This window comes from Astatotilapia calliptera, chromosome 2 (assembly GCF_964374335.1).
Source record: "Astatotilapia calliptera chromosome 2, fAstCal68.1, whole genome shotgun sequence".
NCBI classification, from domain to species: domain Eukaryota; kingdom Metazoa; phylum Chordata; class Actinopteri; order Cichliformes; family Cichlidae; genus Astatotilapia; species Astatotilapia calliptera.
The window spans coordinates 26,884,621-26,907,871 of NC_137423.1; the positions used below are offsets into that span (position 1 = coordinate 26,884,621).

A 23,251-nucleotide genomic window follows, 5' to 3' on the forward strand; every position below is an offset into this window, starting at 1 on the left:
GGACCAACAAGGTGGTTCCCAAAGAGCAACTAAACAAAAAATTGGCATATCGCAGCATACTACAGTGTGTGTGTGAAAGAAATTGAAGAAACTGGACAAGTGGTGGACAAAAAAAGAAGTGGCAGCCCAGAAAAAAATATATCTACAGCAGATGAACAGTATCTGAAAGTTGTGTTCCTAAGAAATAGTAAAAAACCTAAATATACCTAATATATCTAACACACGACCTGAGAGGTGCATTTGGCCCCATCAGAATGATGTCAGTAGAAGGATGGCTGTCAAGATGCTATGGGAAACGTAGAGAAAAGGCTGAGGTATGCCAAATTACACAAGAGCTAGACTAAAAATTAGTTTGGGTACAACAGTGAGTCTCCACAGCCATCTGTAAAACATGGTGGAAGCTCTGTCATGGTTTGGAGCAGCATTTCAGCCAGCCGGGTTTTGGAGTTCTGTCAACATTGATAGAATTAGTATCATCAGATTTAGTTCCACAATGCAGAACCATCTCAAAAGCATTTGATAGGCAGTGGTGTAAAGGCATATCTGGACAGAAGAACACACAATAGAACATATTAGTCCTGGATTGGCCTCCGCAGACCTCAACATTATTGAAGCAGTGTGGGATCATCTTGACAGATAACAGAACAAAAGGCAGCCAAGAGAAGAAAAGCTCTAAATGTCCCTCAAGAAGCCTGGAGAACTATTCCTAAAGACTACTTAAAGAAATTACAAGAAAGCTGCCTAAGAGTTTTCGAGCTGTATTGAAAATAGTAGTCATACCAATTCAAGCTCATTAAATTTGTCCGAATTCAGTTTTTCCATATATTTGCACAATATAACAACATACAACTTACATATAAGTTATAATAAATTTTCCTAGCAAAATATAAAGGAATAAGGGGTTGGTTTTAAACCAGCCATTTTTTTATTGTAGATATTTTTATTGTGTCTTATTGATTGCTGACATACTGTAGAATGGTGCTAGGGACTAAACTTGACTTCTCTCACATCTACCAGAATTCAATTGGCTTTATGTACCTTCATATTGAATGTCAAATAGCACCAGGTAACTTTGTAACAGTGAAAACACATTTTATGGTACAATCATTTGGTATTATCAGATATCAGATTATCATTGCAATAGAGTTTTTAACAGTTCGGAAAGGACCTGAGTTACACAGTTTACAGTTTCGGAGTGATTAATTAGATGAAATTATGGGACTTTATGTATATCCCCCCCACCCCCCATCCGCGCGCACACTCCCCTCCTCCCTGTTTTCCTGTTCATATACACTACAGCAGTGATCCTCAAAGTAGGCTGCCACAGAGTGCTGGCCTGCCAACTATGTCATTAATTTACTGGATAAAGTTGATTGAAGAGGTTCCAGCTATGCTTAATGTTGTATAAACGCTTTCAAATATAACTGAAGCATTTTCAAATGAAGCAGGTATTGAGTGCAGTAAGATGTATGATATCTCTGTCATATAGCCTTGGCATCAATTCTCATACCAGGATAGTGTGGTTAAGTCAGGTAATTTGAAAATAAATTGTTTCAAAGGAGGATGAATTATGAGCATTTTAATGTGAATCAATTTTATCTTTACTTATTATTGTTTATTAAATGGCCCATGGCCTTATTCATTTTTAAATAGTGGCCCCTGGACAAAGCAGGTTGAGTATGCACAGTAGCCTCTGCTGGTCTGTTTGAAAGGAGTTTTTACCCAAATTACTGTGAAATTAAATTCCTTTTAAAGCCTAAACTTTGTTGTCAAAACAGCATAATTTTATATCTTGGCAATTAATTGGCTTTATTATCAGGTTTTGCTAATGTCAATGGAAAATTGTATTTAGTAGTCAGTATAATCTTTTAGTGATATAAGTTTGCATATGGTAGAATACTGCATGTAGTTATTTGTATTAGGAAATGTTTAACCATGTATGCTTAGAGGCATATAATCAATTGTGTAGTGACAGGATGTGTGATTTTCAGCAGGCTTGGTTCACCCCCACATCCTGGGAGCATGGGAAAGAGCTCGTACCTTGTTTTATTGTTTTACGGTAGGATTAACGTAGCTATGTCTGTTTTAGTTTAAGTGCTTCTTTACATTTAGATGAACTGCAGGACTTCCTCACTGTGTTATCCAGGGTGAGGGGGGGGGGGGGGGGGGTCACCCTTCTCCTGACCAAGGATGTACCTTTTGTGCTTTATGACCCTTTGATCAGCAACACACACACACACACACACACACACACACACACACACACACACACACACACACACACATTGGAACTATAAAATAAAGACCGGGGCAGTCTCTGAGCGCGAGTCCCTGAGCCCTCACTCTCGTGCGAGAGCTCAGAGCTGCCCTTGCTAAGCAACAAGTAAAACTGTCTGTGTTTCTCTTCTCTGAAGTCTTTACTGAAGAAGTGTTTTATAATATTTTCCCTAACAGCTAATAATACAACAATTGTTGGCAATTTAGCAGTACTTCCAATAAAGAGATGGACTAAGAACATATCGTTATACAGAATATATAGAACATATATAGAATAAGAATATATCTATAGGTCACAGTTTGTAAAGAAAAAACAAACAGTTTATACATCACTGTGGTGACAAGAATTCTTCATTATTATAATTATAATAATTATTATTAATATTATTTGTTTTATTATTATTATTATGTCAGTAAACAGCAAGTAAAGAAAGTTGCGTATCAAGAGCGTTTTAAATGGGGGAAATGAAATTCCAGCATGACAAAGCAGCTTACAGAGGAAGGGAAGCAGCACAGATGGTTGATATCCAACAGTTCAGTTGAATTTTAGAATAAATCTGACATGGTTTGCGTGTAACTAACCAGAAAATAAAGGGAAACAAATGAAAATCACAACATGCAAAGACTCAGGTTAAACTACCAGGAACCTTTTCAGCATGCAGTATTTGTGTGTTTCATTACAGTAGAGTTTACCTGAGTAACCAGTATACAACCCCTTCATTCCCCCCATGCAAAATATTGCCATTGTAATACAGTGCAGATGCTGAACAGTTCTACCTTTTCAGTCTTTATTGTTTAATTTGATTTGTTATGTTTATCAGAGGATTAAATGTGTTTTTTCAAGAGTTTGGGTTTCCAGCAAAAGCCCTTACAGGGTAATCACAGCAAACACAGCCAGTGTGATGTAATGATAAAAACTCAGATATTCAACTTTTTTTAAAAAGAAAAGAAAAGGGAAAAGAGAGTAAATCTATTAAAACTGGTGACTTGCAGGAGGATAATTCAATTGAACATTGTACAGAACTAAAAATAAATACATTAGTGCTATTAGACTTGCCTTTTCTTTTTATAGTGTCCAACCTTTACTGACTTTCAAAGACTGCGCAATCAACAGCAGGGCCTAATTGAGATTATTTTGTGGAACAGAAGGCAGCTTTGTTCCTCACAGGCGAAAGAAGTTCAAGGGATTCTTGTAAATATCATGCAGGACTGATGTGAGTGTCAGGTGCTGCCGAATGCCAGTTTTCTCATGAATAATAGCGGTGAAATGTGTTGATAAATCCTGAATGTCTTGTTGAAGTTGCATGGCTTCAGGTGTTGGCTGACATTCTCTCTGTGGAGCTGCCTGTCAAATCAATGCAGGGCTTCTGGAGAGCTGTCTCTGTCTCTTTCCATGAGGTTTTTTCAATAGCACAGCCACTGCACTTCTATATCTTGCTTTCCTTCCACAATGTGAGCGCAATACTGAAAATCCACAACCTCACCATACTGTAGAGACCCCACCCTCCATATTCTAAGATCTCATCTGTTTCTGTTTTGTTTACACAGAAATGGGCCTTGCTGTGTTTTCCCATATGAAACTGTATTAGTTTCTGTCATCGCTAACCTAACGTAGCAGGCTAATAAAAGCATCAGTGAAGTGTGCAGCACATGGCAGCCGCTCTGGGAACGGTTGCTGCAGAGAAGCAGCTCTCATGTGGATGTGGAGAATTGTGGGTCCTACCATATATTGGCCAGGAGCCCGTGTGAGTTGTGACCCCATGCCACTTGTCCTTTACACTCGCTGGCGGCATGCTGGCAAGTTGACCTTTATCATTAACCCTGCAGCGTGCCTGTCATTTGAAGTCTTTATTATTCTTGCTTCCCTTTTGGTATATTGTATATCAAGGAGCATAAAGGAGGGATGCAGAGCTAGTTAGCACATTTGCACTTGGCAGTTAGAACACTTAGTTTCTGCTGAGTACAAAAAGCACAAACAGTAAACAAGTTACGTTTCTGCTCCGTTAAAGCCATCTTCCAAGCATACTCTTGTTAATTTATGTTACTAATACACATAAGCCTGTTTATCACTGCACACACACAAACACAAATGTATTTGCTTCAGCTGAGATTGTACCAATGTACTTTCAATGCTTTGAAAAGAACAGAAAAGTGCAAATCACTTACACATTTTTTATATATTATTGAATCGTCTAACCTCTTTATACTGTTTCTTTTCAGCATCTTTTTCATTTTCCCCCCCCACTTTGAACTTTAGAGCTCAGCCAGACGAGCACATGCTGTGGCTGAGGCACTGTTGATATTCTTTGGAGGCTCATCTTCATCCACAGCAGTTTTAATCAGCTGCAATTCTAATTAAACTCAGTTTGCACTTGTAATGCTTTAAAACATGTTCAAACACTTCTGAACGGCAACTTTTTGATTGGACACATTTCTGGCACCGTCCTGTTCGCAGGTGATAAGAGCACAGTCTGCAAAGGGAGTCGGTGGGGATGTATTTTTAAAGTGCAGATTGTCTGTGTGTAATCACACCGAGTCAATCCACATCATACACCTTTCTTGTGATGCTATTCAGGAATGTTTTTACCCAGATCCCACATCCATTACATCTTTATCAACTATTTTCATTATCATCCAGCTCTGCCACTTGCCTTCACTCAACCTCATTCTGCCGCGTGCCAAGTCAGCAGTCTCCCACAAAAAGTAATCCACTGCCTTCACTGATGGCCTGTGATATCGCTCTCATCGTTTTCAGCGCTGCCGCGTCGGCTGCAGAATGTGGCAAACAGGCAGTTGACACCTCACTTCTCCTATTCCATTTGAACCGAACACTTTCACAATGAATCCTATCAAATTACCTGATTACATTATACACTCAATTACAGCATTTCGGTGCAGCTATCACCAAGGCATTTCCATTTGTGAGGCAGGTGAAATATCAACCCATGTACTTGAAGTCAAACGGTACAGCTCAGTTCTGCATACTCTTTGCATGTGTACTGGTTTGCAGTCCGGTCAAAGCCTGAACAGACCCTGCATACTGCATTACATAAAAGTTAGCCAGAGGACAAATTGCAAAATGCTTTCGCCTCAGAAAATTTTCCATCATTAAAAACAGAGCAGAGGAATGCCATTTGGATTACAAATGAAAAAATTGCAAATGCCTATTTTTTCCTCCCTCCTTTAGCCTGTCTGAATCAATTGAACAAACTGGCATGATATTTGATGGCCTGTGAGCTCCAATTATTAGAACAATATTATGGCTAGGGTAAGTCAGGGGCACTCCAGTGGAATTCCAATAGTGTTTGGGAGCTGTTTGTATTGGTGCTAGTCCTTCAGGGGCTGAAGAAGGGCATACAGCTCAATAACTCAATTCTGAACAATTAGCTCCTGACATGTCTTCCAGAAAACAGATAGAGAGGACTTTAGTGGATAATATTTTCCAAACTATGGGGATTATTATTTCAAAGTCCCAAATAGCATCACAACAAAGTTGCAGCTATGATTTCAAAACATGCTTGCCTGCTGATAAGATTGGGCTTGATAAGTACGTAATTCTCCATCTCTCGACTGTTTAGGTGGCTTTTATTTTGCCGGCATCAGCAAGGATCTCATCACAAGCCCCACCGGCTTCTCGCTGTGCTGTGAAGAAAAGAAGACTGCCTGTTCTCCTGGGTCACTGATTATCAACAGCACACTTGCAACATTTTAAATGGCACCGCTCCTTATCGCTCTCAATTATAAAGTATTATAGTGTAATCGAAAGGGGCTCGTGGATCTGGAATCAGATCTCATCTAACTGGCCGCATGTGCGCCACTCCCCTCCCCTCCTCTGAGCACACCTCCTCAGCTGTGGACCCAGCAGAGTGACCTTGGACCAGGGCAAATCTTGCTGCATCGCTGCGATCTGATGTTATTAGATTGTTCGGGAGGGAGAAAGGTTGAAAAAGCATACGCAGTCCATTTTGTCTTAGTTTGGTCTATAGTGCACTTTCAAGGGGATTGGAAGAACAAATAGAGCTGTCTGTGGGTGTTTGACTTTAGTGTGCGAGAGTGCAAATGTGTGTTTGATGTTTGCACGTGTGCAAGCACTTGTGTCTGTTCAGGCACATAAAACATGACTTGCCGACAGACATCGAGGTGGCATTTCGAGTTGTCTGCTCAGGGGAGAGCTCCCATGCCTGAGGGGATCATACTCACTCAGGCTCTCCTTTGGGTCTTGATGGGCCATGCGCTGTGGTCTGATTGTGAAGAGGTTATAGCTTTGTAAAAGAAGCCCTAGAGGCCAGCTAGAACAATTAGAAATATGTGTTTCTGGGTCACTGGAACACAGTTACAAGTCTAGTAATACTATTTTATTTCAACAGCAGCAGAGGGAGAGTAAGTGGCTTTACTCGGGCTTTTGTCTGATTTCTGATGCGAAATCTCTGTGCTCAAAACACCACGCACGCTGCCACGTTTCAACGGGTTTGCACTTGCAACAATGCCATAGATTTTCAGGCTTTTACTTTATACTGTATACTCTAATCTTGCTCTCCCAAACTCAGTAGTCCTTAAATCAACAGCAAGCTGTGCTGCAAACACGGCACTGACAATACAAATGCATGAGCAGTAACCTAGCTACAAGTAATCTAAGCCTGAGGCACACATGGCCATCATCTCACATATGCTCAGTATTCAATGCACTGAACCAATGCAGGTAATATATCCTGGAAAATAGGGCTCATTATTTGATAAATATTTGATGAAATCAAAATATAGGCTCTACGAACTTCACTATACAAGAGCACGTATGTAATTTAATTCAGGGTAACACTACTGTGAGCTTAATACTTTCATTGGAGGTAAATTGCCACAGGCTATACCTCTCTCTCTCTCTCAGACAGCAAATCCGGTGCTTAATACAGCAGTAAACAAGTTAACAATGCTTGACAGGCATTAAAATTCATATGGATTTCTGAGAGTCAGAAATCCAATGACACAGATCATATTAGTTTTACTGTAAAAAGTGTCAGACCATGTAAGTTGCATTCAGATTTTGGGTTGCATGTCACGGATGTTCCTGACTCACGCGGGATCTGTGTAATTCTTTGACTTGAAATGTCAAGATAAACAGAAATGGGTTTACGAGACTCAGCTGACAGCAACAAACAGGAGCATGTTTACCTGTACATTTTTTCATTATTAAATATGAAAAGGAAGAGGCATTGAGTTGCTCCTGCGATCAGTCATTCAAGGCGTTATGTATGAATGAGAAAATTGGACGGTATGAATTATCTTAAGGGCTGCATCAAACAGTTTCTCTCCTGGCTCAATAAATTTGATGGGTTGCATCATACCAGTCTAACATGATCATCCACCCCCATCATTTTAGACTTGAATTATGTATCAATTATCCCCGGTATCTAGCAGGCCGGGTTATGAGTTCAGCCCTGTTTAGATTTGGTGTATCCTGGTTCAGGCATAGGAGGCAATATACGCACCTCCTGAGGTTGCTCCCGTTTTCATGCAGGATTATAAAACGCTGACTGCATGCTTTTGCAGCCTGCATTTGCAGCTTCGCATAAATTCCCATTTACATTTACTAACAATACCACTGTTTCCTAAATTATAATGGTAATACTAGCAATTGGTTGAGAATAAATAGTTTTGAGGGAAGGGTGGGGGAGCCCTTAAGGCTTTAAAGGAAAAAGGAAGGCCCTGTGTTTTTAAGATATAAAGCTAACACATTTTTCTGTGCAAACAAGTCAAGGTCCAATGCCATTTGCTGGTGGCACTAGTGCTCTAATGCCCATTTCCCCCCATGTTTTAGAAGGCTAAATTAGCCTCCTCTGGAGCCAATTTACTTGAATTAAGGCACTTAGAAAGGTCATACTTACATTTCATTTGAAGTTAATAGACATTGCAATAAGAGTGCTTTTCTGTATTTGCCTACATCACCAGCAGACATTTTCAGATTTAATAAGACCGGATATTCTGTCATTATTCTTGATCCCTCATCATGCAGGAGTTTTACAGGTGACTAGTGCCAAAACCTCAGGTATCCGATATCTTAATGGCATTTTCCCCAATTAAACCAGCAATCCACAGTATGTTTGGCCACTGAACTACCTTGTTAAGTTAAATAATGATTGAATTGCATGGGTAATTATGAAAACTGCTCACAAGCGGGACTAATGCTTCTGCTGGTTTAATTAGAACAGGAGCCTGCCACTCAAGGATGTTCCCCGTGCCAGTCCCAAGGACAGTGGCTCAGGCTGGGGGAGATAAGGCTCAGTATGCTACAGACTTACCGCTACAGCACATGCTGCTACAGGTAGCAAGGCTACAGAATTTCCATCCACAGGTAGGGATGTTACCAGCAGTGAGCAACAACACAAAGCGTGTTCCAGTTTTCCAAGGAAAGAGATAGGAGAAGCCGTTAATCACCTGTTTCCCAACGTGGGAGTAGCTCTCCTGTCAGAGACAAGAGGAGAGTGTTGCCATCAGCATATGTCTTCATAGTACAACACAGAGCATTACCAAATATTACAGTGCATTATCAATGGAATAGCCAGTTTGTCGACCAAAGTAAATGTGGGCTTGTAGAAACAGGATGATTAGATCAACAGAATTGGCTTCATTTCTGTGCAGCTGCTAGCTGTCAAAGAGCCAGAGGGCTACAGGGGCATTGACTGAAACAAGATGTCTTGCTAATAAGATTCAGAATCCTTTCTTCCAGGTGTCTGTTTTCCCTTGCATTAATGGCATTGTTTTTGAGCCTATAATCCCTTGTAACCTCTTGGCAAACTGCCCCTCGAGAACGCAAAGTTAACAAGTAAATTAAAGTAAAATTTTATTTATATAGCACCTTTCAAGATAAAATCACAAAGTGCTTTACAAAGGCAGAAAACAGACATTAAAAACTAAAACAAAACAAAAGCAACCAAAAGCAAGTTTAAACAGATACGTTTTTAACTGCTTTTTACAAAACAACAAAGTGTATTAACTCAAAGATAGAGAGTGGGAGCTCCACGACATGCAGCAATGCCCACTCAGGCTAAGGCCAGACTGAGGAGAGGTGTCATTGGTCTTGATGACCCAGAAACACCACAATGCAATCTGTATAATGAGTGGTTTCCCTCCTGAGATGGCTTGTCATTCCATTCATACGTCGTAGCTCGATACATCCTCGCCAGCTCCACTAAGCGCTCTCAAGCGTGAGGAGACAGTGGGGGTGACATAAACACAGAAAGGCATAACTAAAGTGTTCACCAGGGAGAAGGGATATATGCAGTGTATATTGAATTAAATGCACAGTGGCATTTATTCCATTTACTTAATAATAATATTACAAATACGTGGTAAAATACAAGATTGTGGCATTTAGTTATATAAAGTGTTTTTTTTATGTTAATACAATTTCATCAGCACATTGTCAGAAAGTGGTTAGACTCATTTATGCCCCTGGTGCACAGCAAATGTCTGAGCTGTTGTTTACATATGTCTGTTTTGAGAAGTATGAGCATGTGCCCTAGATAAGCCCATAGGCTTAGGCAGCATGCAGCCACCACTCAAACATATGAACTCATAAACGTCTGCTATCAAATAACAAAAGAAACTCAATTAAGAGAAGCGATCTGGCAGGGATTTCATCAAATTAGGTGACTGACGAGCTTGGTCATCTGGAGTATATAGCATTTTTCATCTAATATCACTTGCAGACGTCTTGGAATACGGAGTAAGTTTAGCTGATAGAGGGGACGAGAAGAGCAGAGCCGCCACGGAGGAGGTCGTGTTCGAGCACAGTGACAATTTCTTCCGACAACGTCCCATCTGATTTTTGCTTCGTCAGCATCCTCTTTAGAGCAGGGATGTCGTATTTAATCAAATTACCTGCAGGAGCTGCTCCTCCTTTTATTAATTTATTGGCAGGGTGGGTAAAGGAGCTCCTTCTGGATGAGTGTGTTTTTGCTCTTTGAAACGTGAACCAGAGGAGGCTGAGCTAACAGGACCTGACAGTGGCAACCGCCCTAGCACTCGGCTGTGAGAGGACCAGTCGGCTCTTTCACTCAAGCCTCATTAGGGATACAGTGAGAATAGTCATCTGAGGCTCAGAGACAGGAGCTGGGTCTGGTGCTGCTGCCCTTCAGAGAAAAAAAAATGGATCAGGCTCAACTGTAGATGTCAAGAGTTTGAGGCTCAGGAGCTGTTATGTTAAACGATGGTGAGGATAGTGGGCTCTTATCCAATCACATCTCCTTGGAACACAAGATGCTGATTTAGCGCCGTCGATGAACGATCTGTGATATATTTGTAGTTTAATCACATAACTGTAAGGTTAAAAACCCTAATCTAATTCTCCATCAAAGCCGATTCTGCCAATGAAGATAAAAAGCAGACGGTTAACAAAACGCAGCGAAGGCACGGACAGCGAAATTAACAAGACTGGAAGCTGCTCTTGTCTCCATCCTTCCCCCTCTTCCACACCGCTTTTGCTCTGCGCTTTGGCCTTCGGGCTCTCAGGTGTACAGTGCATCTGGCCAGCCTATAGGGTGTATGGAACAAAGCCACAGTGACATTTTATCTGACGGTAGCTCCTGTGGGGCCTGAGCCATGCTGCCAAACTGTCAGGCAGATTTCAGCACGATGAGGAGGGGGAAGAAAGCCAAACAAACAGAGCACTGGCACAATCTCCCATCGCCAAGCAGCGCAGACGAGCACAGAGAGACGTCCCTGGGGATCGCAGGAGGCCGAGATGAAAGCGAAAGCGAGATCTAACCTTTTTGTTGTTGATGGAACCTAGTTCTTTAGTGCTGCTAGATTAAAAGCAAGAACTGCGAAGTGAAATGAAAAAGGAATCACTTCAGCTGTTCGAACACGGAGACCCTTAGTGGAGACAGGACTTCCATATCAATTGAAACGAAGAAAATAGAGTAAATATTGTCGTCCTTTGTGGGACATGGATACAAGTGTGTTTTGTACAGTGCGTGCCCTCTGTGGTACATACAACAGGAACGTAACGACCACACTCCCTCCTGTAGTAGAATTATGGTAATCACACACAGTATTTCAAAAGCTTTTCATCTATTTTTCTTTTCTCGCTGTTCTCGGGGTGAAAGAACAGGCATATTTCATCAACAAAGCAGTACATGAAGCCAAGCAAGACTAGCACCCTCACAAGGTGGAAAGTTATAAATTCTGCATATGCACAAAACCAGTGGTTTCAGATTCTATGATACAGAACTGCTAATATGGATATATCTCATTTGCTCAGTGCTGGTGAACATTTTGTTATCAAAACCACATTATCACACATTCAGTAGGTGACAGTCTAGTGCTGGATATTCTTCTTCTGCTGGTCTAATAAAAAAAACGGTGCCCTTGGTTACAGTTCAGAAAAAAGCTGCAGCACTGACCCATATTTGTTTATTAAAGGTGCTTTGCTATCTCTCTACAGCATCCATTTTTGGGGAACCTTGAGGGGGGGATTGGCTTTAATACACTAAATGCTCATGTTGACAGTGCCTAATTAAAAATGTGGCACAATGAAGCCACCGCCCTCACTCTTAGATATAGGGTTGGTATTAACCTCCTGCTGCTTCGTGAGCAGATAAAGAGATATTGATGTTAAGCTGGAACTTGAGCTGAAGCCCCAGGAGTCTGTGATCAAATCCCCAACTTAACGCTCCACTGTGCACTGCGTAGCCTACTTCACCTTCACATGGCCCATCATGCCCCAGCTTATACCAAAGTGATCCTTTCTCACCATTCTCCCGGCATGAAAAGGAGGCTCACAGTAGAAAGAGATGGAGATCAGATGAAGAAGAAGAAAGTAAGAAGGAGAATGATGATTGAGAGGTACTTGGCACTTCCAGGAATGTCCGCGGCATTGTGAATTCCTCCAGTGTCAAAGTTCACGCAAGATGGGCAGGAGCTAATTACAAGGCTTGCTGCTTCTGGGGCTAGCAGCATCAGACCTTTGAAAACAGGGCCCAAAACTTCCCTTTAAAGTGACAGACACTTTAAAATCAGCCTTAGTCCATTACTTAGTGGTGTCAAGCTTTTAAGAACAAGCCAATAAGCAGCTAGTGGGAAGGTTAGACCTTTATACCTGAACTCAGTTTGTCAGCAGTGCTGCTCACTGCACTGGCTGGTACAGATCTTGTACCTTTTTCTACATCAGAGAGTAAGTGCATGCTATTACCATTGGCCAGAGCCGCTGCTCACATTGCCATCATTTCGGCACTTCATCAAATTGATATTGTGGGAAAACACACGGGCAGTGCCCAGTCTTTAGTTCATAAACACACCCAGACTCTCTGCCAGTTTCCACTGGCTAGTGTGCTGGCCATAGACCTAGTCAGTGCTTTTGGCTGATAATATGAATGGTAATGAGTGACTGGCTGTTGGGATTGAAAGCAAAAGCGCTGTCATAATTGAGTTAGATTAATTAAAGGAGCTCCACTGTATTCTTACAGATCAGTGCATCTTGTTAGAGGGCTGTGGGTTGAGGCGCTCGAGGGGGTGTGTTTTTGGCTAAAGTGTATGTGTTTGTGCATGTGTAACCTGCAGATTGTGGGTTAGGAAGGTTGTTGTGTGAGGAACTAATTGAAATGAGAGGCGATGTGCAAGTCTCCGCCAACATGGCCAGTCCATTTGTCAGGGTGACATCACTGCACTCACACCCCATCCATCTCGGTGCAGCACCACAGAACCATGCTTCTCACCGTGATTAATATCCATACCTCCCTCACTGCGCTGCATAACCCCACCACCGTACTCACACAACACCCCACCACAGCTCCACACATGCACATCCACAAGCAAACAAATACTGACACACACACACACACTGTTGGAAGCCCTCCTCTGCACTCACCTGCACTCACTGCCATGGCGCTCCCATTTACTCTGTAATACACACATGGCTGGAGCCCAGAGACAACCCAGATATGCACACATAACCTTCCCAGTTGTCTCAAACAAAAAAATGTCCTTGTAGTTTTCAGTGGGTTTGAGTTGGTTGGTTTGGATGTATATATGTATATATATTAGTTTGTTTTTTTTGTTTTTTTTTGTTTTTTTGTGTGTGTGATAAGACCGTTTTCTCCAGTTTGAGATGATTTGAGCTTTGTGACATGGCACATTACCCTGCTAGAAGCACCCACCAGAAGATGGGTGCACTGTTGTCGTAAAGGGATAGGGATTGCAACGCGGCAATGCACAGGTAGGTTGTGGTATGTAAATGATGGTCACTTAGTAAGAGGCCAAGAAAATATCCACCACTGCCAGAACCATAAAATGCAGGATGGATCCATGTTTTCATGCTCCATGTCATCCCAAAACCTGATCCTACAATCATAATGTGGCACCTGACATTAAAATTCAGCCGTCCAGGCAATGTTTTTCCAGTCTTCTGTTGTCCAGTTTTGGTGAGCCTGTGTTAATTGTAGCCACAGTTCCCAGTTCTTAGCTGGCAGGTATCTGGCTTGTTCTTCGGCTGTTGGCAAACAATCAGAGGCATTTTCTGCATACATTTTTTCAGTTACTGTTGCCTTCCTATCAGCTCAGTTTTCTGTACATTCTCATCTGATCTCCAGCATCAACAAAGCATTTGTCCCCAAAGAACTATCACTCAGGCGTCTTTTTTCTTTCTAGACAATTGTAGAGATGGTTGCTTACATCAGCAGCTTCTGAAATATTCACAACAGCCTGTCTTTCACCAACAACCACCAGCAATCAAATTCAAAGTCACTTAAATCATCTTTCTTCCCAATTTTGATGCTCAGTTTCAGCAGACCATCTCTAAATGCATAAATATATTGATTAGATATTTGCGTTAATGAGTAGTTAAACTAGTAACTAGTGACACTGAATTTACCTCTTGCTTTGTACATTTAAGTTGACTGATTGGCTTTAATCAACTCAGTTATTAAGCCACCTATTTATGTGCTTTGTAGTTTTCTTGGATTTCCCACATATGAGCTGTGTGTCTGTTTTTGGATGTCGCCCTTTTGCCTGCTCCTACTGGATTGTTTGTCATGCTGCTTGCCTTCCTGATCGTGTGGTGGTTAGAAGCATCACCTCACAGCAAGAAGATCCTGCATTCAATACCAGTCTGGGGCTTTTCTGTGTGGAGTGTGCATGTTCTCCCCGACTTCTTTCTCGGTACTCCGGCATCCTTCCACAGAAGAAACATGCATGGGGTTAGATTAATTGGTGATTCCAAATTGGCCATGGCTGTGAGCGTGAATGATTGTCTGTCTCTCTGTGTTAGCCCTGCAATAGATTGGCGACCTGTCCAGGGTGTACTCCGTCTCTCACACTATGACAGATGGGGTAGGCTTCACCCCCCCCCCCCCCCCCCCATGACCCTGAATTGTAAGATGGATGAATGGATTTTTGGACCTTATTCTGCCTATGTGCGTCCTGCACTTGGGTCATTCTCCTGTGGTGACTGTGAAAGCATTATTTTTAAAACAAAGCTGTCATATGTAATACAGTAGGAAATGATTTGTCATCTCAGATTGGCTTTATACTATATGCCATGATTCCATTTCACTTTATCACTGCTGTCTTTGACAAGCTTAAAGGATAAAGCCAGTGATATTCTATATTTCTGCTATTGCCAATAATACCTTACTACATCCCTCAATACTTTTTGACCATCTGTGATTCTTTTCTCAAGCCTGATTTTTACTACTAAAGGTAGTTTTATACCAGAATTTATTGATACAATATATAGAAGAGAAGCGCCTTAAGACAACTGTTGTTGTTTTTTGGCTCTATATAAATAAAGTTGAATTTACTTGAACATGGAAAATCTGTTACCATTTATTTTAATAATAGAACATATTTAGAATCATTTAACCACAATAAAAAGTTATATGGCACACATGATCTCTGATTCTGCACATTTCTAGATCACCAATTATACTTAATCACTTTTGTGACACTGACCATGTTACGTCCTTTGTGAAAGAGAAAAACACACAAACATATTTCAGTGTGATTTAATCTACTCATTAGAGGCTTGTCTCAGTAAATGATTTTGTAGCCATTGTAGCATGGAACATGGCATCAGAACCAAGTGGAAGTGTCAGAAGTCAGAGTCATACCTTGTCCAAAGGTTATGAAGGGCGAAAGAAACAGCACAGAAGCTGGATCAGGTGTATCCAAGGTACAAAAGAGAGACTAAAAGTGACCATACATGAAGCTAGAACATCAACGTAAGCAGAGTTAAAGGAAATAAAAGCACATCAATCTCCAATTAGTTGTGTAAAGAAGTCTATGTAGTTTTCTCTGAGGATGAGTACCAGTCTGTCAACCAGCCTTGGAAAGGCAAACTAAGCCAAACACTTGGATGGGCTAAGACCTACCAGCACAGTGGTAACTGTAAAATGGCTTTTTGCTGGAATCAAAAAGTCAGACATGTAGTGACATCATAAAAAAAAAGCACTTTGGAAGATTTTCAAATCATGCTGGGGCAATGTGGGTTGTCAGGTTTTACACGAATTTGTTGAGGCTCTGCCAGCTCGAGTGCATGCTGTCGCTAAAGCACAAGGAAGGCAGGGCAAATATTCAAAGATAGTCTGTAATTAAATTTATGGAGAACATATGTAGATTTATGTAGATTGCATGTTATATGATTTATGTAGATTATATTATATTAATTTAGGGAAATTATGAACCATTTTCATCTGTAAGGGAAAAAATTGTATTCAATTCATAACAAACACAAAAAAAACAAATATATTCTAGAGCGACGTAAGAATTTTGGTCTCCAGTCTGCTTTTTCTTTTCTTTTTTTTTTAAATCCAAATTTTGTTCATAAAATAGCTAGACTCGGAAGATTTAAGCAAATACTATAGTGTATTTGTTGAGGACAATTTTCATTCTTGGTTTTGTTAGGCTATAGAGTATTCATGGTAGCACAATGAATTCCATCAGTCTCTGAATAAACTACAAGTTTATTGTAATGGAGGAACATATCATCCAATCATGTGGTTCTGACCAACAATAGAGGTTCTAGTAAGTAGGGACGAGCTTTATTAGGCTTTGGCTCCACAGGTAGTGCTTGAGAAGGATAATACATTGTTATATATACTTTTTCTCTTTTCAGGACATTTTTTGAGAACAAGAAAACATATATTATCAGCATTCTTCTGCTTTACAATTCTGATTTGTACAGTCAAACAGGTGTAACACGCAAATTTTCTTACTGCACACAATGAGCACAAACAGCACATTTCTGTAAAATTATTGCTTCTTGTGAGCTTTGAGGCAGTTTCAAATTAGAACACAGCCCCACTGGCAAGAGCGCTGCATTGTGTTGCCAACCATATTGTACCCATCTGAAGACAAACACAAAAAAATCACTCATTCAGCACACACACCACAGTGCTAAACCTCTGGAAAACAGATGTTCGTTCAAATTTGCTGTGATAGATTTACAACTCAAGTTGGCAGGTTTCAATAAATGAACAAATACTTGAAGGCAGGATTTACAGTGGAAGCTGTAAAATTGGCCGCTGGGGCTTGTTTCTCAACTTTTTCAGGGGTAGGGTCAACCAAAACTAAGCTCGTTATGGCCAGCTATCAGAGCTACTCCAACCTGAGGAGAAGTGGAGTTAGGCTTTGAAGATGCTCTAAATGATGACCTTTTTCTCCTACCCTGCTCCACTGATGTGCTTTGATAAGCTGGGCTCTGATCTCTTCTGTGGTATCACTGCATCACTGCATCACTGCACACTGCGCCGTCCTCCCCGAGCTGGCTTGCGCTAAACTTTCTCACCACGCCCTCAAATTACATCACCCAGGCTTGATGTCATTTTTCACACCATGCCTTTGAACTTGTTCAGCCACAGGCCAAAAAAGTGAGGCAGAGCACCCTGACGATGTCTTGTTTTGAACAAAGGATTATGATTATACTAAAAGTGCATTTAAAAAAAAACATTAGACATTAGTAAAAGAAAATGATTGTGCAAATGTGAAATATATCCAGACGACGCGTGCTCCTCCAAGTAGAACCAAAGTGCTGCTTAACCTCACAGTTGTGGCTCTCAAACACTACTCTCTCCCTCTCCCCTTGTGGAAGCATACAAGCACGCCTCCGCACCAGCTGTGAGATGCAAAGCTCCCCTTTGTGTAAAAGCCTTTTGCTGTCTTTGAGAAGCCTCTGTCCGTGCTATTATGTGAAAAGAACGACAATAAGAGACACGGCAAAGAGAAAAGGTGATGGGTTGGGGGAGGCAGAATGGAGAAAGACACTGAGAGGAGGGGTGGACAGGAAACTGAGCCAGCGAAAGGGAAGGATGGCGAAGGGGAGATCGGGAGAGAAGCAACGAAACTGACAGCCCCAATAGTCGATGTATGATTGATGGAGTGGTGCTCGGATGCCAGGGGTCATACATATGCAAACTGCTCATTTGTAGTTGCTGCCAGAGCTGCTGTTCACTAGAGCCCTTGAACAGTGTCGTCTGACCACTGGGACACATCGCACAATCAGATTAAGCAGCCCCCGAAATCACATGCAGGACGACCAGCAGCTGCCACGTGCACCACCGACTTTGACTTACAGTATCTGTTTTTCATCCCCCGCCTGCCATAACAGGCCCTCGTCTGTCTGTAAGAGATCTGGGTTTTAGGGGCTCAGATATGTGTCAGATGAGCTCTGGTGTCTGTGCGGCATGGATTTTCCCTCTTGACATTTTGTTGTAGGTTTTTGTTTTGTTTTGTTTTTTTCTTATTGCTTTGTTGCACACAGACCACATTTTCCATGTGAGTGGCTCAGTCTGTATGTAGTAGCACAGTATGCATAATAATCTACCTCTAGCAGCGTCCAGCCGACACCCGGCATCTACTGCGTCCGGGAATCTTTGTGCAGCTGAGACTAATGCTAAGCCAAAGCAATTAGGTTTCTTATAATCATCTGCGTGTTGACGTTTTGGGAAAAGACCTGCAGTATACTGACTGTGTTATGATTTGGTTTGAGCTTGCAAAGTGTCAAGGGCTAGGGCCTCGAACATCAGACGGCTTTGTTGCCATGTGAAGCGTTGTGATTTTTAAAATTAATTATTAATTTGCGATGAGGCCAGGACAGAATCGGGGTGGCATGCAGGGGATGGGGGCTTATGCATAAATTCTTTTAACCATTTTCTGGTTTAATTCTGTGCTCATGTTATATTCATTAATATGGAATAAGTAATTTATTGGAGTGACAATCAGAAAATATGTGATTTTCCCACAAGTTTTTATTTCTGTCCACTGCAGAAGCTGTGATGTGGCGTGGATCACAGAGTCTTCTGTGTTCAGCCATAAAGAGGCTTTCTTGTGCTTTTCCGCATTTCACTCTTTCGCTCGCCCTGTTTCTATAGCTCTCTCGCTCTCCTTTTCTCAGATCAGACTGTGCTCCAGCCACGCTATTGGGCACCGAGCTGTAAACAGGAGCGGCACACTGATCCGAGTCACCTTCATTCAGGCCCATGCCCCAGTCGCCTCACACACCATTTCTTTTTTTTCCTCCCTCTTTTTGAAACTCGTCAGTGTTTTGAATCCACACTCCCAAAAAACTGGTAAAAATGTCATGGGTACAGCTCCCTGTGCGGAGGATGGACCGCTGGGTATGCCCCTTGCTCATCGTGAGCCTGACACATAGGCCCTTTATGTGGCTGTGAGGAGGGTGGCCCCTTCCATCCTCTGCTTCTCATCCACACCCCAGAGGCTCTCATTCAACCCAGGCCTGGCTGGGGGGAAGTTGAAGCTCTTTTGTATTGGGGGGGAGGGGGATTCTTAGTGGGGGCTGTCAAGGCTGTGACTGTGTGCGCCTTTATTTCCCCAGAAAAGAGATGGGGTGGAGGGGGTAGAGATAGAGGGAGAGGGCAAGAGGGAGGCCGGAGAGGGAGGAGTGGTTCCAAAGGAGAGTTTGGACACAGAAGGCCTTGTTAACCGGCTCCCTCAAAGAGAGAGAGGATGAGACATAGAAAAGAAAGACGGAAAAGGCAAAGTAACACCAAGCATGAATTTTTTTTTTTTAAAGCCAAAAAACCGTTTCCCTCTGTTACGTCACTGTGTTATTCCCATTTTACTCTACCCTTCCCTATCTGTTCCCTCCATCTGTCCCCATGTAAGCTCAATCTTCAGCTCAACAAGCTTTTGCCCTCCCCCTCACCTCTTCTCAACCTCGTCCATTAGTTTACGCACATTCTATTATCTGGGAGAGCGGGCTAAAAGAGATGTCTGGGGTCAGAGCGATCATTATCATCACCCCTTGCTGCTACACTTGTGAGTTATAGCCCACCATACTGGAAACAGACATTTAAATCATAATCAATAAAGCAATATCAATGCTGAGAAGCATGGCAAAAGGAAATCAGGCTCCAGGCTCTGGAGGAAACACATACTCTGAGACTGAGACGGTGGCACGCACATATTGATGAAACATGATCAAGCCAAATGAAAAAAAACACACACACAATATGTGACGTCACGCTTTGCACTTTTTTTCTAATGCTCAACTAATGCACATTGTGGCTGGTGTGCAAAAATGTGGAGCGAGCGCGTCATCATGAGGGGACGATGACGTGCCGTAGCCGCTATCCGACTCTCTGGTCACGTTAAGGTAACTAGGGAAGCAATGGTACTTGCAGGGGTAGCCGTACAAGACGCACACAGTGTTTCGTCCAGCAGGGACAATGCGAGGAGACAGGTGTGACCTGACCCAGCTGTGACCGGACCACGTTCTCCGTTGCCGTTGCAGCTGAGATCACGACTGAGTCTCTGTCTCTTTGCTGCCACGAGGAGAAAATGCCAGTTGCCCGCGTACAGAAAAAGTGAACCACATCACTGTCAGGGAAGAATAGGTTTGGGACATGATACAAAAACTCATCATGTAATCAGTCAGTATAAATTACAGTTCTAACACACAGAGAAAGGCTACACAATCACTGTTATTAACTTGCACAGTTTGTGGTGAATAAGATACTCTCGTGCAAATATAATGCATAATCCAGCTGAACTGCGCAGACTTGTTGGATTCCATATTTAGAAATCTTTGTTTCACCCACAAAGACCATTTGAAGTTACTATTATTATTATTATTAGATGTGGTTCTTTTATAACTTCTTTTCTCACCAGATGTTATTGAAAACATTATGGATTTGCTTTATATGATTTAAGAATAGCAACTTAAATAACGCTTATTTTGATGATTTCTTTTCTCCGCTCAAGCCAACACGTCCCGCTGAGGCTCTCGAGCTTGACGTAGGAGATGAGTATTGTTTTTGAGGTGGCTTTTTTAATGTTTTAAGAGAAAAACAAAGCATTAAGTAAATCACACATTATCATAGGGATTGGGTTTTGAGCATTGCCTCACTTACTGAGTGAAGTGAAAATACCCCACAGCAAATCTATAGTTTGTTACAGAGCTCGCAGCAGGCAAGAATAAAAATGTAGCAGGGAAAATTAAATGAGTACAAATGATGTGTTTAATAATTAATAATTTATTTGTTTACACAGATCAACTAGAACTATTTAGTATTTAATGATGATTTCACGTTTGCTAAATTAACTGGACTGGGACACTGTAATTGCGTATACAGTTTGGTTGAAAGTTAATCGTTGACATCATTTAAAAGATCATTTGCATATTGATTTGAATTTGGGTAACTAACAAAGATGGATATTGTTTGATACTGTATTACAGTTTAGAATTAAATGCTCTTTGCAAAGCACCTAATGTTTAAATGTTGTTTTTTTTTGTTAAAAATCAAATGGAAGTCAGGTTGAGTAGTGCAGTCAAGCACATTGCCAGCTTGATCAAACACTTCAGGAGCATTGAGCTTCAGTCCAGAATCCCAAGGTCCTGTGTAGGTGTGAGCTGTGAAACGAGAGTGCAATGCACATCATGGTTTATGTGCAGCCAAAGCCCACGCAGTGCTGATCAGACAGGGATCATCTGCTATATCTGGAATCTATAACCCTGTCGCTGGTGCTTAAGGGGAAATTTGGAGAGCTCAAACCAGAACCAAAGTGAAGCTATACAGTGTGTTATGTGTCATTGAAGTAAGCTTACTTTTTAGTAATTTTTTTTGTAATCATAGAGGAGACTGAGGTGTTTTATAGGTCATCAACTCCAAATATGTACAAAATGGCACATCCATAGTAAAAAGTCTGCAATGTAAAAATAGCAATAGGCATGCATAAAAACAATTACTTTGCTATCTTAATTGCTTTCCAAAGAAAATACTTTCTGTCACCTTTCCAATTAAAACATAACCAGGAGCTATATTAGATGTATTTTTAAATGGTGCCTGCAGCATATCTTGCTGTCTAAGATATTGGATTCCACCTCTACATTTTAATGACCAGTTTTATTTATGCAGAGGAATCAACACGGCTAAACAAGAAGCCACAAAAGACCATAGCATGAAACTGTGTTTTGTTTTTCTTTTTTAAACTGTGCCAGCTGAGGATTCAGCTCTAATGATTTACATCTTGTTATTTAGCAATGCCGCATATTACAATGCCACATGGATAGTGTTTACAGTATCTTTTCAATTAGCCTAACAGTTGTACAGAGTCCGTTTTCACATGCCAGTCTCCTGACATTTCTTAACCCAACTGACATACACTTGGTGAAGTGTGAACCATTTTGCAAATGAGGGTTATTCTGGGAGAGTCACGTCTCTCCTCCCTCTCTCTCCCTCTCGCTCTCCTCCATGCACCCTCGAGAAGGTTGTAAAAGCTGTTGTCCTTTAGTGATGACGGAAAGCGAGGAGGAGCCGCGAGAGAAAAAGAAAAGGAAAAGCTCTTCAATTGGAGCCCCGATTTCTCCTCTCTCCGTCTGCGTCTGTCTCTTTCACTCTCACTCTGCATGTGGCCTGCTGCTCTGTCATCCTCAGGGATGCATCTGAAGGAGACCATCTGTTGATCCATTTGTCTCCTGCTTTGCTTCCTGTGCCACTGCCTCTCTCCAATCGATGATCAGGCCTGGCCTTTCCCCTGCCCACCCTCTTTGTGTCTGCCAACAGGCCCTCAGGGCGAGGCGGGTTTGCTGTTCGGGTTGAGATAGGAGATTGTGCCCGGATTCAGACAAAGAGAAATGATAAGCAGTGGAGAACATGCTGGGTTTTTGTACACAGACTGCTCACAATGAACAAGCTAATGACCACAGAGAAAGCTACTTTCTAATCAGTGCTCATCTAAAGTGAGCATTGTTATGCTGACCTGAGTCAAAAAAATGTAATTCTTTTTTATGTGTTGCTAATATCAAAACCGTAATCTTCTTTCGCTTTGACAGTTTATCCTTACACGGATAGACGACAGACCACGAAATAGATGTTAGGAACAATGCCGAGATGCCGAAGGACCACCGGAGGCTTCCAAACATTCACCACCAACACATTCATTGCTTGTGAAGTGTTTGGCAGCGTTGCTGCTAAAGAGAGTGGGGTGCTGGTTTCCACACATCACCCATCTGTCACCTCACATGCATGCTCATGGGTTTGACGGACACCGACTCCACCGTGGGGACTTTGGGGATTGCTTGCCTTTGATCTTCTCCCGTGACTCTCCATTAACCATCAGTCGGCAGAGCTCAGGCCCTGGAGAGCAACTGGGAAAGGGTGGCGTGTGAACACGAGCGCTGATGTAGCCAAGAGAAATTCATTGTCCAAATCTAGCAGATTACTGACATGGAGGAAAATGTACATAAATAGTGCTGGATGTAAATGTTTTGACTGTAAGTTCGTTGGACTATGGAGCAGGAGAGAGAATGGTAATGACAGGATAAAACTCAGAACACGTGTGCAGTGTGTGCGTTCCATACTGCTTATTTTTGCAGCATTTGAAGCTTTTTTTTTCCCTCTTTCTCTGTCCGCAGAGTTTTCATAGATTTGCAAGGTTTTCATCACGGCTGCTCAATATTGTTGATGATGGGTGTTTACCCAGGGAGACATGGCATTGATTTCCAATAAAGTGCAGATGGCATGCG

The 23,251-nt window shown here is 41.8% G+C and overlaps 1 protein-coding gene across 3 annotated transcripts in view; it reads left to right on the forward strand.

Annotated features, from left to right (window-relative positions):
- Positions 1-23,251, forward strand: part of nlgn3a (neuroligin 3a) — a 133,021-nt gene that overhangs the window by 64,700 nt on the left and 45,070 nt on the right. The window lies entirely within an intron of this gene.